Source organism: Poecilia mexicana, unplaced genomic scaffold, assembly GCF_051168715.1.
Source record: "Poecilia mexicana isolate PSO_F unplaced genomic scaffold, ASM5116871v1 scaffold_20, whole genome shotgun sequence".
NCBI lineage: Eukaryota > Metazoa > Chordata > Actinopteri > Cyprinodontiformes > Poeciliidae > Poecilia > Poecilia mexicana.
In genome coordinates this window covers 20565668-20584359 of record NW_028263389.1, presented here as the reverse complement: position 1 = coordinate 20584359, position 18692 = coordinate 20565668, and the positions used below count along the sequence as shown (strand labels likewise).

The following is an 18692-nucleotide window of genomic DNA, read 5'->3' as shown; positions in this document are numbered from 1 at the left end:
ATTAATTACACAAAAGAAGTTACTAACCCCACTGCACCGTCTTTGGCATCCCACATTTAAAGATAGGAAGAAAATAATCAAAATGTAACATTTTTGTTGTTTCCTAACTTTCTGAAGCTGTGGTATACCTCCACGCTGACTCCTATTGTAGAGGCTGGATATTTGCAGTTGCCGGTAATCAGAGCTGCTTTGTTGTCTGCAGAAGACGGCTCTTTGCTACTTTAGGAAGGGAACAAGAATAGCCTGAGTTTACGGCGTTTCACAGCTTTAATGCTTCCAAAGAGCGTTCAATAACAGCTAAAACGCCGTTCTCCATCGGTAAACGTGTGCATCCCTCCGATCGTCTCTACATGCGGCGTTACGAGCCAATAAATAGCCTCTGCATTCATCTGCAGCAGATAAAGCACAATCATCCTTCCATCGCTTTGCCTCTAACTGTTCGATGTGTGTTTTTATTCCAGACGTTTCTTTTCGGCTTGAACTTCCACAGCTGATCGCTTCTTATCCTTCTTTTTTTCTTTTCTCCATTCAACAGTTTCTGCTTTGTTTATGATTCAAGACATCCAAGAACCAGAAAATAACACACATTTCCTTCGCTTCGCCAGTGAGAGTTTCAGGAGGAAAGGAAAGTGTGCCCTTGCTTTTGTTCTTGGGTCAGGTTAACAGGGGTGGAAAATGACTTGGAGACGAGTAAAAAATAGCAAATAAACTCTAAACAAGAGGGAGTTCAATGAAAAGTTGACCTTTTATCAAGCAGCAGGGACTTTTTTTATGCAGTTGAAAAAAAGACAGTAGGAGATACTAATTTCAAACTAGCTTTGTTTGCAAATGAACATCCAATACAAAAAGAAAATCTGATCTTCTGTGAAATCCCTTATTTCATCAATCTAACTGGATGTCTCCTTAAAGTTTCAGTTTGAATCAGCTGCCAGTGACGACGTTCCTGATTTCTAAAGATTAAATATATTTTTTCTTTCTCCTGTGATTTCTAAATAGTTTCTCATTCATCTTGAGAAACAAGACGCTTCTCACAATTAACTCCCAAAGATCTCCAATAAAACACCAGGAAGGTGAAAACATTTTCTTAAAATAATGTCTCTGGATTGAACTGAACTTTACTGGTTAATGCAGCTGTGATTGGTGCTACACTGCAAAAACACAAAATCTTACCAAGTATTTTTGGTCTAATTTCTAGTCCAGATGTCTTAATACACTTGAACTAAGACAAACTAATTTAAAAGTAACTTTGTAGCAAGACATAGCCGGTTGTTTTAATTCCTTAATATTGATGAGAAAATTTTAGTTCTATTGGCAGATTATTTAACTTATAATAAGACCTGTTTCCCATTTTATTTACTTTGTCTTATTCCAAGTGTATTAAGATATTTGCTCTTGAAACTAGACCAAAATTACTTGGTAAGATTTTGTGTTTTTGCAGTGTACAACCTGCAGTATCCTCCATGTAGCTTTAATATTTAGTTAAGCTTACAAATATTTTTGGAAGATTGTGAATTTGAGAAACCATTTCTGTCAAGGTAAAGGTCAAATTCTAAGAAAAATCGTAGAAATCCAGAAAATACTAAGATAATTTTCTAAAGTTGAGTTGCTAAAAGCTACTTTTAGGGTGTTTTCCCATAGTTTGGTAGACTAGGTTCGATTTGGGACCAAAGTTACATTTGAAACATCTTCAGCTGCTGTGGTGGTTCTCTTTCTCAGTGCATTGTGTCAAACAATCCAAACCCTTTTGAAAAGATTGTTCCCATCCTCTCCTGTGGGGGCGCTGCACCAACAACAACTGAAGGAAACGACACAAAAGCCTCTAAAAAAGACACAGACAACTTCCTGTTTGATGAAATGTAAACAGAAATGGAGTAGCGTCAGATTTTAGCAGTTGTAAGATTTATCTTTTTTCGCTGGTAAAAGACGAGCCATTTCTTCCGCTAGTGCTAGCATCGCGTGTTTGTTTTGTTTATATTTACTCATAATGCACTGCACTGCAGTCCACTTCCTGCTTTTGGAGCAGTCTCCGGTCCTTTTGGCGTTCATATATGCATTCGAACAGTTAGATTACGCATTCACAACTCCCCAAACAAACCAGACTTTCTAGACAAATAAACTCGAGTTCAATTAAAGTGAACTAAACAGCACTGGTTTGAACGCAACCTTAAGTTAGCATTACAAGCATGCTAGCGCTAGCAGGAGAAATTGCTCTTGATCTTGTACCACAGGCAAAAGAGAAATCCTATAACTGCTCAAATCTGACTCCTCTCCATTTTTGTGAAACAGGAACTCAGTGTCTTCTTCAAAGGTGTCATTTCCTTCAGTGGTTCTTGGTGCAGCGCCCCCACAGGCGAGGAGGGGAACAGGTGCAGCATGAAAAAAACCACAGCAGCTGAACATGTACAATGTTGCAACTTTGGTCTCAAATCAAACCAGCACCATCACTGCAATAATTTATTTGCATCTTTTAATGCATTTCCAATTTTGTATAAAAAATTAAATCTGCAGAACGTGACGATTTTTTAAAAATCCAATCCATAACTAAAATATTCATCAGCTGCAAATTATAATAGGTTAAAGGGAAAAGTAAATGTGCAACAGCCAAAGTTTTGAATTAGTGATGTCAAAACACTCCAGCACGTCCTTAAAAAAAAGGTTAGAACAACAAAAAAATGGAGTAGCTGCTGCTGAAATGTTATCATCGTCACCCATATTGTAAACTCATCACAATACCTCAATCACTGTAATAACCCTGGCAATCGAAACTCAGCGATGTCTGCTGGCCAGCCGGGCAAGCATTTATAAGATCTTGTGCCAGGCCCAGAAGTCTGACATTATTTGGCGGAGACAGTAGCTTGGCAGCAGCAGCGCTAACAGGAGGGGCACCGAGAAACTGACAGGCAGCCAACGAAACCCAACTACAGTAATGCCTTTAAACGACTTGAAAGTCAAACTAATGTTGCAGCCTCTTAGAGGAAATACGGGGTGGGAAAGTTAGGCTTCAGAACAACAAAAAGCAATTGAATCAAATCAGAGAAGCTTCTGGTTTCTTTTACAACTTAAAAACAGAAAATCTGCAGCCGTCCATCTTCATTTCTCGACACATTTGGACCAAGAAGCTTCTTCCGTCGGTGCGTTTCATGTGGCTTTGAACCTGTGGAGAGTGTCATTTCTTTTCCAGCAGTGTGCATGTCAGGGACACAGCAGCAACAAGGTCCCCAAACGAAGGGATATTATTAAGGACTTGAGAGACAAGGCAGACGAGATGAGGGGCACAGTGGCAGGATTGTGTTTGTGGAAGATTAAGGCTCTTCAGGACGGACGGATGATGGATGGACGGGAGTCCTTCATCCATCAAGGCCTGTTTACATCACCTTTAAACAGGCCACAAGTCCTCCTCTGTTTGCTCTCTCTTAAAGGGACGGAGTGGATTTTTATTTCATCTCATCTTCTGTAGACGTTACAGCTGGATGTGTTAGAATACTAACAAAATGTTTAATTAATTTAAACATAAAACAGCTGAGTAATTGATCTATTTCTGTTCATTTTCTGACTAATATGGCTTATAGGGAGCAAAAACCCAAACCAGAATATACAAGGATTCTCTTTGTTGCCTTTTAGGATACTTTATGCCCTGATAGTCTGGCAGATTTAGTCTGATTTGAAACCAAAATAGAAACATTTGTTACATTTTTAACTGTAATTTGTTCCCCTCCTCGCCTGTGGGGGTGCTGCACCAAGAAACAACTGAAGGAAACGACACAAAAATCTCTGAAGAAAACAATAAATGCAACTTCCTCGGTCACAAAAATTGAGTAATGTCAGTTTTTTGCAGTTGTATGATTTATTTTACGTATTTGGCGAAGATTTTCTCCTGCTAGCGCTAAGCTAACATGTTTGTTTTGGTAGTATTTACTCAGAATGCCCTGCGCTGTAGTCCACTTCCTGCTGCAAGACAATAATTTTTGAAAAACGATGTAATATAGAAAATTTTTGCCATAAAAAAGAAAAACATTATTTTATTTATAAAGTTTCCAACATAAAGACAACGAAAATAGATCTAAAAAAAAAATCTCTTACAGTTAATATCATTTTATTGTGAAAATTCTTTGCAATTATTCCATTAAAAATATGGAAAATTCAATTTATTGTTTAGATTTTTAAAAATGTTTATTCTTTAACATTTTCAACCAAAGTTAAAAAGATCCAAAAAGCACTGACTTAGATGATTGATGCATTTATTAGCATCTAGGCTAATAAATGCTGCCTGATTTAAAAAAAAAAGTTTTTAAACTTATTTTCTTCCAGGGCAATTATTAATTAGAATTGTTAATATACCTAAAATTAATTTTGATAAGTACCAAAGTCAGCTTACTTAAATAAATTGTAAAGAATCACCTGAATTATGTTTTTTTTTATTTTTGGATTAAATGTCATAGTGGCTTGCCTTACTGATAGATCAAATTGGGAAACATTCATGCAGGCGACAAAAAAAAAGCCATATGGAGCCGTTTACCCTCCACCTCCCACCTGTTCTTTTCTGCTGAATCTGCGTTTTTACGCTGCATTACATCACTACATTTTAAACCCGTCATTTCCCCTGATATGCGACACCCTACTCTCCATCATTCATCCGTTTAGCGGTAAACACGTCCCGCTGTCCGCTTGGTTCCGACGGAGCCCAAATGAGACGGGGCCGCTTCCTGCCTTGGTGGCGTTCCAGCCGTTATCAACAGTCAGACTTTTATCTGATTGCTTTCATTTCGTGGGCTTGAACCGCGAGGCGCCTTTTCAGAAACAGGAATTCAAAGCGAGCTCTCCGAACTGCTTTCACCAGTTCACAAAGAGCAGCCTTATTTCAGGATCCCAAACTGGTTTCTTATTAGAGATCCCAGACTCATAAAAATTCCCTTTGAGGTTGGTTTATAGTGTTTCCCCTGATTTATAATGACTATTTCCCCACAGTTTTAAAGCTGTATTTGAAATGCGGTTTGAAGTGAAAAGATTCAGCTTTTTTCTATTGTTTCTAAGCAGCGTTGAATCAAATCTGGAGGAAAAAATATTCCAGTATATTTAGAGTGCACTGCAAAAACACAAGTAATTTTGTCTAAAATATCTTCATACACTTGAAATAAGACAAAACTTTCAGGTAAATTTTCAACACAATATTGGAGCTTAATTCCACTGGAAGGGTATTTCACTTATAACAAGACATTTTCCCATGCTAACTTTGTTGCTTGCTAACTAGCTAAAAAAATACTACAAATTATTTAAAGGCAGGATTATTTAATCTCATATATTCTTGTGGGCTAAATTACAAGAATTGTCTGTACAGCTAACAAGTTTACAGACAACTTGTTAGCTTTGTTGCTAATTTGTTAGCTAGTTCAGTTGCAAGTTAGTTATCAAGCTTCGTTGCAATCTAGTTAGTTAGCTTTGTAGCTAGCTAATTAACTGAGAAATACTAGTTACACTGGCAGATTTGTTCACTTATTACTAGAAATTTTCCCTATAAGTGAAATAATCTGCCAGTGGAGCTAGCATTTTTAGCTAGTTACTTAGCAACAAAGCTAGCATGGAAAAATATATTGCAATACATGGTTAATCTGCCTATGGAACTAGCATTTTGTAGCTATTTAGGTCGCAACAATGCTAGCATGGGAAAATGTTTTGTAACAAGTGTAAAATCTGAAAGTGGATCTAGGAAATCTTAGCTAGTGAGCTAGCAACAAAGCTGGCATAGGAAATGGTCTTCATGGAAAAATTTGCCTGCAGAACTAGCATTTTTAGCTAGTTAGCTTGCAATAAAGCTAGCATAGGAAAATGTCTTGTAGTAAGTGAAATAATCTGCCAGTGGAAGCTCATATTTTTTAATCAGTGATAAGAAATTATTACTTGTAAGCTAATTTTGTCTTATTTTAAGTGTACTAAGGTATTTGCAGTAGAAACTAGACAAAAATATAAGGTAAAATCTTGTGTTTTTGCAGCGTCTTTCACATTTCATTCACTTAGAAAAGACACTCGAAGTGGTTTCTTTGAACACAAACGAAGCTGGTGTCTAATTCGCTCTTGAAGGGTTATTACTAGAACTCCCTCGTCTTCGTCTCTTCTTCACGCGAATATGATTACAGATATCAGCACTTACGTACATAATTATTAGAAGCTCTCGAGGATGGACCGCTTTTATTCTTCGGACTATTGTAAATATTAACCTTTGCCCCCTTTTCTTTCCGCTGGTATATTCTCAGATAATATTGAATTCCTTTATCTCCCTCTTGCAGTTACCTATATTATGCCGACCTGTTTAACCAGTCATCTACAGTGGGCCTGGTCCGCCACAAAGCGGCTTCCCAGGAGGAGCTGCATTATTCAGCACCGCTCTCTGGCTTCTCTCGGCCTGGTAATCTCCGCGCCAGCAGGTCCGCCGAGGAAAACAGGAAGACCTCCGCTGCGGGTTCCTTCATAAAAAGAAACCCACGAAGGCGCTTTGTGGAAGACAACAAAATGTAAAAGAGAAATTATACCCTCTGTAGTTTTCACTACCAACTTTGCTTGTGTTGTAAAATTCAATTTGATGGACTGTATTTCCATCATTTGCTGGTGAGATGTGAAATATCTGCAGACAAAGCTTCATTTTTTCCTCTCTTGTTCAGTGATATGGCTCATCAAGTGCAAATATCAAATGAAATGCAGCTTTTGTTGCCATTTAACTGGAGCCCTTTATTGATCCCTGAGGGGGATTCAGTGTGTGGATGTATGGAAATATGCAGCGTGTTGAACTCTTTTTATTTGTATTCACTCCAGTGGTTTTAAAATTATAGCCTAGAAAAGTAAAATATACAAAGAATCTGGCCAATTTTAAAGACAACGCACTAAAAAACAGCAACACAATCAGTTGTTGACAAGACAAAATATTAAATTAAATTAAATTAGTCAAGTCAAGACTTGGGACTTTACTGGGGAGGATTTCCATCAAGTTCAGGAGTTACTGGCCGTTCATCCAGAAGAACGTTTCTGTCTTCACTTGACTTGGACTCAATCCTCACAGAGACCTGAAACTTGCCTCTCAAATACTTAAGACTTGACTTGGACCCACTACTAAGACACTTGAGACCCAAGGGAGGAGTCCAAGTCAATTTCTCCAACTTAAGTCTCAAGTCTTTGAGAGGTGAGTCCAAGCCAGGTCCCAAGTCCTTGGACTCGTCACTCGAATATTTGAGACTTGACTTGCCTTGGAAAGACGAGACTTGACATGGACTCAGCTATCAAAACCCTGACACTTGACTTGGACTTATGCCTCAAAGACTTGAGAATTAAGTTTTAAAATTTTACTTTGATTTGTACCTCAAGTCAAGTCTCAGGTCTTTGAGAATCGAGTCCAAGTCAAGTGAAGACAGAAACATTCTCCTGGAAATACGTCCAGTAACTCCTGAACTCGGCGGAAATCCTCCCCAGTAGATTTAAGGCCTTTTCACATCCTCACAATGTTTGGTAAGTTATGATTAAACCTGTTTTCTTCTTTCATTTCCCGACATTAAACGGTTTGCCAGGTCGACTCGTGACTCGTTATTGTTTGTCCGCTCCATCCAGATGAAATACCACCGGAAAAAAAACAGAAGCAGAATATCTGGAGCCGTGATAAGACGGCGATATGGATCTCAGGTAGCGATTATGAAGCATCACGCTTCCGCTAATGACCTCATTACAAGGCAGCACAGGAGGATTTTTAAGTTTAATCAAATTCCTTGCAAAAATAAAGCTGCTATATTAAATTTCTCTCTTTAAAAATACCCACCTTGAAACTTCTCTGACTCTCTGGTGAAATGAAGTTACAGAGTTGAAGTAAAACAAGAAGAAAATGGTAATTTAATTCAAGGAGACATTCACAGTTAATATTAGTTTAAAAACGTGCCTCATAAATACAGGAAATAAGAAGTGAGGCTTTGCGGTAATAATAATCATCCCACTCACAGGAATAACAGTCATTACAGGAACGATGCGGCCAGGCGACCTCAGCGGAGGGGAGACAGGATTTCCCCCTGCGCCATCAAACTCAAAACCAAGGACGAAGTAAGGGTGGAGAGTTTTCTCTACCTGCTGACAAAGGGGAAAAGATGATCACTCTAAATGCCGAGCACTAAATCTTTCACACTTGTCAAGTCCACTTTGTTCCTACTGCCGGAGCCGACCCCTCTCTGCATCAGCAGGGAACCGGCCTTGGACGTCGGAACAAAGAGGGAGGAAGGCCAAGATGGAGGCTAAATTTATAACCCACCTTTATGCTTCAATGAAACCCACAGGCAGAGCCGGACAGAGGAACTAGTTACATTTACTGCATTACATGTACCTGAGTAACTTTTTGGGGAAAAAAATTACTTTTATGAATGTTTTTACTACACTGTACTTTTTACTTTCACTTTAATAAAATTTCAGGATTTTCTACCCACTGAATGAAAAACAAAAATATTTTAACCAAAAACTCATCAGACACAGACACACCGGCAGTTTTATATTTTGATCCATCTAATTATGTAATTTTTAAATATTAACTGTTAATTTCTGTTATTAAATTCAAAACGTAAGGCTCAAATATTAGAGGTTTGTTACACAAAAAAAAAGCTCAAAATTTGGTTGAATATAACATCTAGCCAATGAAACCAGATTTGCGACACAGAAATATTACTAACTTTACTCAAAACACCACTGGTCACAGAGTAAAAAAACAAACAGCACATCTGGTAGCTGAAATGACATGAGAAGCTAATGCATGTGTCCGCTAGCTTAAATGCTAAACATGCTAACAGCTCAGATGCAACATTTCGATCAACTGAAAGTATAGTTGTGTTTTAAGTATTTATACACTGTAAATATATGCTCCTACGTGTGAAATAATACTTTTTTACGAACTTACAGGTTGTGCTCCGCCGAATAAACAGCTGCAGACGGTCCGTAGAACAGTAATGCTAAACCGGAAGTACAAACTCGGTGATTTCCGGATTCCCGATTTTCAAAATTAAACTGAATAAACAATATTAACTACACTAAATATGCGTGTCACATTCAACAAACAACAATGACTCTTTATAAAATAAAATGTTTTATTGGTCTTTTGTAATATTTACATCACCTGAGAAACTGAGTTTGGGTTTTTATTAGCTGTTAGCCACAAATTCCCAGTGATAAACCCTTGAAATATATCCATATGAATCACACAGTACACATAAAAAGAACATCTTACATGTTGATTCAGTCCAATTTAAGATGATATACGACATAAAAAACCATAGAACATTCTTCTTGGTGACAACATCTATGCTATATAGAGCAGTTCTGCACAAAGTCATTTCGACTATTTTCTTCTATCAAGCTTCAGTCCTGCAGATATATTTCAGCTCTGTATGTTGACAAGAATGACCTTGTATCGCCTGCACAGCAACATGTTGGGGTATATTAACTTCCATTTTGTGAAATGATGTCAAAACAACTATTATACACTTGGGTGGCAATGTGATTGTCACAAGGTTAGATAGCTCATATAAATGAAAAATAAAGTCTCTGAAGCATGCTGGGTGCAGTTTCCAAGGGCTCGGAGAAGACGAGACAATTTCAGCTGAGATTTCCACTGCAGAGATACAGAAGATGGTGTGGATTGAGTTTGAAAAACACAACTTTTATGGTGTTGTTACTTGTAACACAAAAAATTACTTAAAATAGTTATTAAAATCAAATTATACTGGGTTATTGTAATGAAAAAACAAAACATTATCTCCAGTCATGTTTTATGTTAGCGAGCCATGTGTTTTGTTTTGTGTTTTTAAGAGCCTGGATTTTGGGACTGCATGAATAGGTGACTTTTCAACTGGTTGAATTTTGCAGTTTTGTGTTTCTAATATACATAGTTCATAAAACATTATGCTTTTTATTGAGGAGATAAAAGAAAAACAAGAAAATCAGAATATATTAATATTAGTACTTTTAATTTCATGAATTTTGTGACCCATTTTGCCAATTTGGACACCACTGATTTAGATAAACACATAAATAGAATATTCAAGATAATATTTATGTGCTTAAGTGTTATTTTATCAAACTAATCAAAACCATTTCATTCTGAACAATGCCAAATTACATCAATATGAAAAGATGTTTAATATTTAAAGGGACATATAATGCAAAATTCACATTTTGCACATTTTCGTTCTTCTATTTGGGTTTCTGCTGCTTCTGAAACACCACAAGCATAAAAAAACACCCAGCCATTTTTTGGCAATGAGTTCATACTTATTGTTCTAGATTATGAGTCGTTTTAGAAACCTCCGGAATGTAACATCACAAAAAGACAGCACTTTACCTAGCAACCCAAACCAAGCCCAGCCCGTTACCTAGCAACCCAATCTAAGTTCCACCATGTTTGGTCAGCTGGTTTTACTGCTGTACAATGGCTGCTGGAAAAGACAAATGTTTTGTTGTTAACTTATCACCTGAAACCACATGGTGTATTCTTGTTGGTTGAGCAGGAGGCTCTACTTCTGCTTTTCAAAGATATACGGTTGTATAATTCTGCATCTGTTAAGTGACATGATGCCCTAAAACAGCTCATTCTGACTAAAATCTCATTATATAAGAATTATTTTGTGCACAAAATGTAATGATTAACCTATCCTAATCTGTTCAAGGAAGCATAAATGGTTATCTTTAATTTCAAGAAGCACTCACCAAATGCAGAGAAACATATTAACGTTATATTAACATTTTAACAGTTTTTAATGGGCAGTCTGATCAATACTTTCTGCCATAATCGGCTGTTTGAAGTACATTTGTTATCTTGATGTTGCCAAAAATCAAAATAAGTTTAGCACCTCTGCTCTAAAGTCTCTTACAGGGATTTTTAAATGTGATTTTCTTTCAATATTAGTAAAAGTGAAGATGATTTTACATCTTTTTGGGAAATAAATCAGGAAACTCCTTTGACTGCATTGCAAGAGTTTATCCAATTTAAAGATTTTTGTGAAGCTGCAGTGTTTTTGTACTGCACAGATCCCTGAACAGCACAGATGTCGCAACTAAGGAATGGTTGTTATCTTTCCAAAAGAGATCTCTGTGTCATATCAGTAGAAATGTATTTCCAGGCACCATAGAGATGCAAACTGGGAGACTAAGAATATCAGCTCTCCAGTTTTGGAAACTTTAATAGCTGACAGGCTTAAATAAGCTTACTCCTGAGGTGAATTTAAAATTCTGGCATATCTGTAGCAGCGACTTCCGCAGACAAGCAGATTTATCTCCTTTCTGCTGTATTTGCTGTGACCACATCATGGCACTGTAAGCGATAAGGAGCATGGTGAAAGAGTGAGAGGGATTTATCTGCAGCAGTGCTGAGTGGGGAGCTGATAACGGGGCTAACCCAGATGACTTGTTTTGACAGAAAACGGCAGGAAGACGAAAAAAAGAAAAGAAAAACTGTGTTAACAGCATTATGTAAAACAGGGAGACACGTTCTAATCATGACGACGACCCGAAAAAATGTATTCTGGAGAGGGAGTGATGAGGAAGTTAAGAGTTGTAAAAAATCATCAGAAATTAAGAAGGCTTGAGGGATTTATCTGCGTTTCCAGTAAAAGGAAAGGCAGGTTGGCTCAGGTCAGATAATAAGAGTAAAAAAAAGAAATAAAGAAAGTATTAACATCTATGCTTACAGCTTAATTTGGATTGACTTAGAAATATGGGGAAAAATATCAAAGAGCAAGATGAATGTCTTCAGTTAGCTCTAAAGGTGACTAGAACAGTTTAGAATAATTTATAGACAAAACATTTTAATTACATTTTTTGCGCAAAATCATTTCAGATAATGAGAGTCAGAATGAGCTCTTTTAAAAACTACCGTCACTTTAAATCCAAATAAGCTGCTGCTGGCCACGCCCCCCTACTCAACATTTACACTCGCATGTGAAAATGGCTGCAAACCAATGCACAACTATACAACTATACATCTTTTAAAAGTAAAAGTGGAACCTCCTGCACATCCAACAAGAATCCAACAAGTGGTTTATAGATGGTAAGTCAACAACAAAACACTTGTGTTTTCTAGCAGCCATTGTACAGCGCATACAGTGATAAAAGCTGCTGGTTGCTAAGTGACGTGCTTGGCTGGGGTTGCTAGGCGACAGGGCAGCGCCTGCTAATTTGTGACTTATTCAGAAGATTTTTGAAACGGCTCATTTTACAGACAGCAAAAAAGAAACTTATTGTCATAAAGCAGCTGGTTTTAGCTAGTAGTACCTACCAATATACTCTAACTTGTTAGCTAGCTTTGGTGCTAACTAGTAAGTTAGCTTTGATGCTAGTAAACTAGCTAATTCCATTGACAAATTATTTCACTTATTACAAGACATTTTTCTCATGAGTGAAATAATCTACCAATGAAATTAGAATTGTTTAATCAATATTAAGGAATTATTGATTTAAAACAATGATGAAAAGTTATTTGTAAGTTAATTAAGATCGGTAAGATTTTGTGTTTTTGTAGTGCAGGTCTTAGATTTTATTCAGAATGGTTTTAGAAAGTCTTAAATTTGAGTTTGTGAAACCTGCAGAAATCCTGGTGAAGATCAATTTACACAATTTTGGAAACGTTCAACAACTACATTTAGATTAGAATTAAAATTTATTAAGGTGAGGTTTTCAAACCCGTTTAACCACCAAGCATGGCGGTAGCAGCATCAACTTTAGTCAGAGGCTTCCTTTGAGGTGATGTAACACAGACTGCTGCAGGAGATCCTTCCTGCCATTACAGGAAATTTCACAACATTTAATTTCTCTCTGGATTATTAAATAATTTTCAAAGTTTGAATTAAACATTTGAGTGTGTATTGATTAGGAGAAATCTGTTTGATTAGGTATTGATTTTCCCTTTTACGAAAACAAAACAAGACCAATTTGTTTCAAATTATCACATGTTTACTTTCAGATTGAAAAGCCATCAGAATCTTTATTTAACAACACGAAATTGCAGCTTTTCATGAAACAAGCCTGGCTTTTTAAGGACCCATTGAGCATAAAAAGAAGAGAGAAGTACTGCTAAGATAATTATTATTCAGCCGCCTTATAGAGCTGCCCAGCTGGAGTTTTAAAAACAGAAAGTTCTCACATCCCACTGTGAATATGTAAAGCGAAGCTGCTCACTTTGAGACAACTTAAGAGAAAGAGATCGTCTCTTTGAGAAATTTCTGCTGAAAACTAAATGAAATTGCTGTTTATCCTTCACTTTATTTTCTGCTGTTTTGCAACTAATCTAATGAAGACGCTGTTATTCTGCGCGCGAGGAGAAATCTGTGTTCTCCTGTGCAGCAGGAGGCTCATATCTCACAGGCTTACCCTTTCATAATGAAAGGTGTGGAGACATCTGTTTCTGGAGGCAGTAATTACGTTATTGTATAAGATAAACAAAACAACTTATAATGAGAAACCACATAAATTCACAGAGAAGCAGACAAAAAACTCACACACCTTTGATCACTGGAAATGGATGCAAATTTACCTTCTCTGCGTCTGCAAAACGCCCCGAATCTGGAAAGATGCTAATTATCTCTGCACAGAAAACGCCTGCTGAACGCAGGACTGAAACCAAGACGGAGCGGAGCGAGTGTGTGTCCAGACTGCGGAGAGCGGCACCAACATCTGGCCGAAACTTGAACTCGGCGGATAAAAGGTTTGGCTCTATACTCGCTTCTCTTCTGCGCCAAGAAACAGAGGAAATAAAATTATTAGAACAAATCATAAGCTTTATCTGTAAATGCTGCTGAAACAAGCTGCAGTATTTAATCACAGGAAAACTGTTGATGCATATTTAAAAGTCATGTAGAGGATTAAGTGTAATATTATTAACAATAAACATTTAATTAATAAAAAGGTAGTTAAATTCAAGACTGTTGCAGCCTACAATTACTTATGTGTTGTGAAGTTGTGAATGTTTTAAGCTTTAATTTGAAATAACATGATGTTACAAAAAATGGACATTTCTACACATAATCTTTTCTTTCCTTCACTGCAATAATACAAAATCTCACCCAGATTTTGTATTTGGTGCCATTTTTATTTGTGCTAGAAACTAAACTAACTAATTTTGGTTTAGTTTCTGGCACAAATAAAAGTTTTAAATAAATGATTCTTTAATATTGTTGAAAAAGTACTAGTTCTGATGGCAGATAAATTAACTTATAACATGGAGAAAATATCTTAGTGAAACAATCGGCCAATGGAACTAGAACTTTGTGGCCACAATTAAGGAATTTTTTTTACGTAAAACATACTAACATACTTGCTAAAAAATACTTGAAGTTAATTTTGTCTTATTTAAAGTTTACTAAGATATTTGTACTAGAAACTAGACCAGAAATACTTGGTAAAAGTTTGTGTTTTTGCAGTGTTTTCTTTTTCTCATTAAGTTATAATTTGTCCTTACCTGCATGTCTCCTTCCTGACTTTTTATCCTGTGAATAATTTCTTCACAGAAATTGTGTGGAGAGCAACACTGAGAACAACTTATGCAGCAAAATTAAAGAGGATTTGGTTTATTCCTGGCATTAACTAACCTGCAAGGGATGTAAAATACGGAAAACATTAGTATTCTTGCTAACGAGCTTAATATAATAACATGGATTGGCTAGTCATCTGTTAGCTAACATTATCTGCGTGGAGCAGCGTTACTCGACTTACTCGGTTTGTTTGGAAGAAAACAAAAAGTTTTTTGCCTTTTGGTTCTGGCTGAATATGGGCTCTTTGCACCTAAGGCGTTGACGTCACATCTCCAGGAGCTAATGCGGCTCACTTTTTTCCGCTTTGAGTTACCATGACTGGTAGAAAAGACTAAGTCGTATTTCAGATGCAAAAAAACAATACTATTAACATTGTTGTCTTCCTAATATAATGGGCTTTTAAGTTTTCGTTAATTTCCAAGCGATCCTGAATTAAGAAGATGGCTTGTAAATATCTGCCGCTACCAGCTAACGCCGCACAGCAAAGTTTGCAGCCTTCACTTCACTCCGGGTCAGCCTAAAACTACCGGGGACACGGATGGTAAATAAAGGAGCCTCCCTGAGTTATTTCCATGGAATCACTTCTGTATTCAGCCTGAAAGAGTTTATGGGAACCAGAGAGCAGACCAGAGCCAGACAGCCGAGCAACTGATCCGCCTGTACACACTGCTGTAAACACCGTCCTATCTGAGCTCTTCACAAGAAACATGCAAAGGTAATAAAACGAAATAACACGGAGACATGAAGCAACACGGTCATATTTTTCTAAAAGCAGCAACTTTGAACCTGAACAGCTGAACCAGATCTCTGACACCAGAGCTGCGCTACTGTTAAGCTATGAGGCTTGTTGTGCCTCGTCAGGCTTCGTTAGTAAAAAGCCCAAACCGTAACCTCCCCGTTAGTCTGTGACACTAACGACAATAAACACACATAATATACTTGAAAATAAGATAAATACATTGTCCGTTAGAATGTTTAGATACTTAAATAGCACATTTTACAAGAACAATGTCCGAGAATATTGCCTACTAGCATAAGCTAACGTTAATGTTAGCCACAAAGTTTAAGTAAAACTCACCTTCGTGTCAGTGAATGTATAACGAGGCGAACATCTTAATACCTTTCTCCAGCTTACTTGTTGGGGCTTCGGATCGATGTACAAACCTTGGCCAAGCCCTGAAAGCACCTAATGTAAATGATATTTGTATTGGATCGGAAACAATCGAGCCGCTTTACCCCGAACGCGGAAGCTGAGGTGCAAAGAGCCCATTAGCCTCCACTCTCAGATCCACAGGTGTAACCGGACGGATTTACGGGTAGCACAGATAAACAGAACACCAGCATGTTTACATTCCTGGTGCATTTAAGGACAACTCGGAAAATCACGTTACCGCATCTTTATAATAAATAATCGAGCAAAGTAAAAGATATTTTTATGGAAAATGAAGAAAAACATCACAACCTCTCCATACTGCTCACTACAGCGGCATGTTAAGGCAATTTTAGATATAAAAAAGGAGCAAATTTCCAACATAAAACTGATAAATGTGGAGATTAATCTCAGAAATTTTCTAGACAAAACGTAAAAACCCTTCCCTTTACCATATATGGAAAATATGTCACGGAACTACAAGCCCCTGTTGTTAGCTCGGTGAGTGATGACGACATATTACGGTCACCGTACTAAAAAAAAATTGCTTTAAAAAACATAAATTTGGAAATTTAATGTTTTAAAGATCGAAAATTTTTTACTTTTGACTCAGGAATTTCCCCATATTTTTCCTCGAAAACTTCTGAGCTTAATCTCCAAATTTCTGATTTTTAACTAGCAAATTTTTGACTTTTCAAACTAACTTGGAAATGTCCCAGTTTTGTCTCAAATTCTTCAAAAAATGAATAAATTTTTTATTTTCTTGCAAATTTATGAGATACATATCAAAATTTGAGTTTTTTTCTAACAAATGTTCTACTTTCCAAACTCAAAAATTTCCAAAATGATTATTCTAAAAACTTCTGAAGTTTTATTCTAGAAAATTGCAAAAAAGTGAGGCATATCTTTCTTCATTAACAACAAACACATGGGCAGATGTTACCTCCATCTCCAAATATCATTATTTCTCCTTCCTGAGCTGCATAGAAATTGAAACTGACCAGGAACTTTACACATTAAACAAAGGCAATGGAAAAAGATTGAGAATGCTTTGCATAAGTATTCCTAAACTTTTATCTTTTTCAAATGTAAATAGATCAACACAAAGTGAAGTTAGTGTTTCACCAATTCAAATTTAAGACATTTTAAGATCACAATAAATGAAATTTAAGACCTATATCTCTAGAGAAATGTACAAACTTCGTCCAGCCAAGTGACGGTGAATTTATCCATGATACGTGAATAGCTAGCTACTTAGCTAGTTAATAAGCTAGCAAGCTAGGTCGTGGTTCCCTTGCAAGGCTACTAATTAGTGTGGGCTCGTTTAGTTTCTTACCTATTGCTGTTATATTGTGGCTTTTGCACTTTGGGTCAACAAAAGGTAAGGCCACACAGAATTGTTGCATGAGAACGCTTTAGCCTGGGTTGCTAAGATGCTACATAGCTTGCAGTTTGAAATGAAGGCATGTCTTTCTCCATTAACAACAAACACATGGGCAGATGTTACCTCCATCTCCAAATATCATTATTTCTTCTTCCTGAGCTGCGTAGAAGGACAGATTGCTTTCTGCCGCCATTGAACCTTTGACCTTTTTGTTTTTATATGGGCCCAAAAAGCACCAGGCCAACCTGACAGCCTTGAATGTTCCTTGGCTGGTAAGGCTTGTGTGGTGACATTCAACCGTCTCCCAGGAGGGGGTTTTCTTGGCGCAGACTCTGCGTTTTACAAGGTCCCCCAGTCTCAGGCAGTCCACAAGCAGGTGGGGATAATAATTAAGTATGATTACAAGACATTAATCCATCCAAAGAGTGACAGCCACAGCTGCAGCAGCATTATACAGGCCCTGCAGGTGACTCCCAGCAGGCTCGGCAGCAAAGGCAGCCATCCTTTCAGCAGCATTTATATTTCAGTCAGTGTTTTGATTCGGTACAGACTTCAAAAATGATGCAGCACCATGAAGGAAAAGCTAAAGCAGTCTAATGGTTAAGATGCAAAATATATTCAGTCTCTTTTTTTCTACCACAAACATTTTCTTTCTTTTTTAAAAAGACGTATTTTTACGCTTTCATTTTATCTTAAATGGAAGTTGTAAACAGCCCAAAAAAAATCACACATCTTTTAGAAATGAGATCTGTTTTCCTGGCCTTGGTTAAAAACAGCTTCGTTTTCTGCAGAAATATATTTAGTTTTTTCCCGTGAAAAGACAAACAACTAAAAAAAGCACTAAATCCAGCTGGTTCTGATTTCCACTTTTTAAAACATTAATTTGCTATACAACACATCTGCTATTCTTAGCAAAACAAAGTTTGGATCATAAATCATCTCTGTCCTGTTTTCCTTTCATGATGTTTTAATACATTTTGTTGACACAAAAAGCAAAAATGCCACAAAAACAATAAGTTAGCAACTAAACGGGCTCAGACTAATTAGCTACTACCTAGCTTACTAGCTAATGAAGCTAACTGCTTAATTTAAACTAATGGTTGCTCAAGCTACCATTAGCTTGAGTATGTACCATGCTAATACATACTCAAGTTATGCCAAGTTAGGCTACTCATGCTATCAGCTAGTCAGTTTGGCTGCTGGTTAAGCTAACAGCCATCTTGCTATGCAGCAAAATAACCTAAACATTATCAAGACAATAAATAAGAACACTTTCAGAAATAGAGAAGTTTCTTCCTACAACAGTCCTAAAATGCAAAAAATATTAAAATTTTCAGAGTTGCCCTCATTCAACATACATAAAACTTGCTTTTGAAAAACTAATACGCTTATTATTTGACAAATCATCCAATTTGGGCCTTTTCTACAGGAAAAAGTCGTATGTAAACTTCACCATTTGAAGAATTACCTAAACTCTGGTTTAAGACACTACTTTTGCTATGAAGGATAAAAAAGGCAAGTTTGCTATTGGGTAATTAGTGGGATAAGGTCCATCTATATCCATCAGCAGTGGCTGACAGCTGGAAGCTGTTAGGCATGTGAAAATGGATTTCTTCTCACTGTG

General features: G+C 37.0%; 1 long non-coding RNA gene across 3 annotated transcripts; it reads right to left on the bottom strand.

The window, feature by feature from the left end:
• Nucleotides 1-9080: 9080 nt before the first annotated feature.
• On the bottom strand, nt 9081-17584 carry LOC148153452 (uncharacterized). Of its 3 annotated transcripts, XR_015761710.1 has the most exons (4): nt 14716-14771; nt 14462-14591; nt 13538-13733; nt 9081-9622 (listed from the first exon to the last, which is right to left on the bottom strand). It is a non-coding gene; the product is annotated as an uncharacterized LOC148153452 (long non-coding RNA). The 3 variants fall into 3 exon arrangements; XR_015761709.1 differs by lacking the exons at nt 14462-14591; nt 14716-14771 and adding an exon at nt 17192-17584; XR_015761711.1 differs by lacking the exons at nt 14462-14591; nt 14716-14771 and adding an exon at nt 16628-16673.
• Between the last annotated feature and the right edge of the window lie 1108 nt (nt 17585-18692).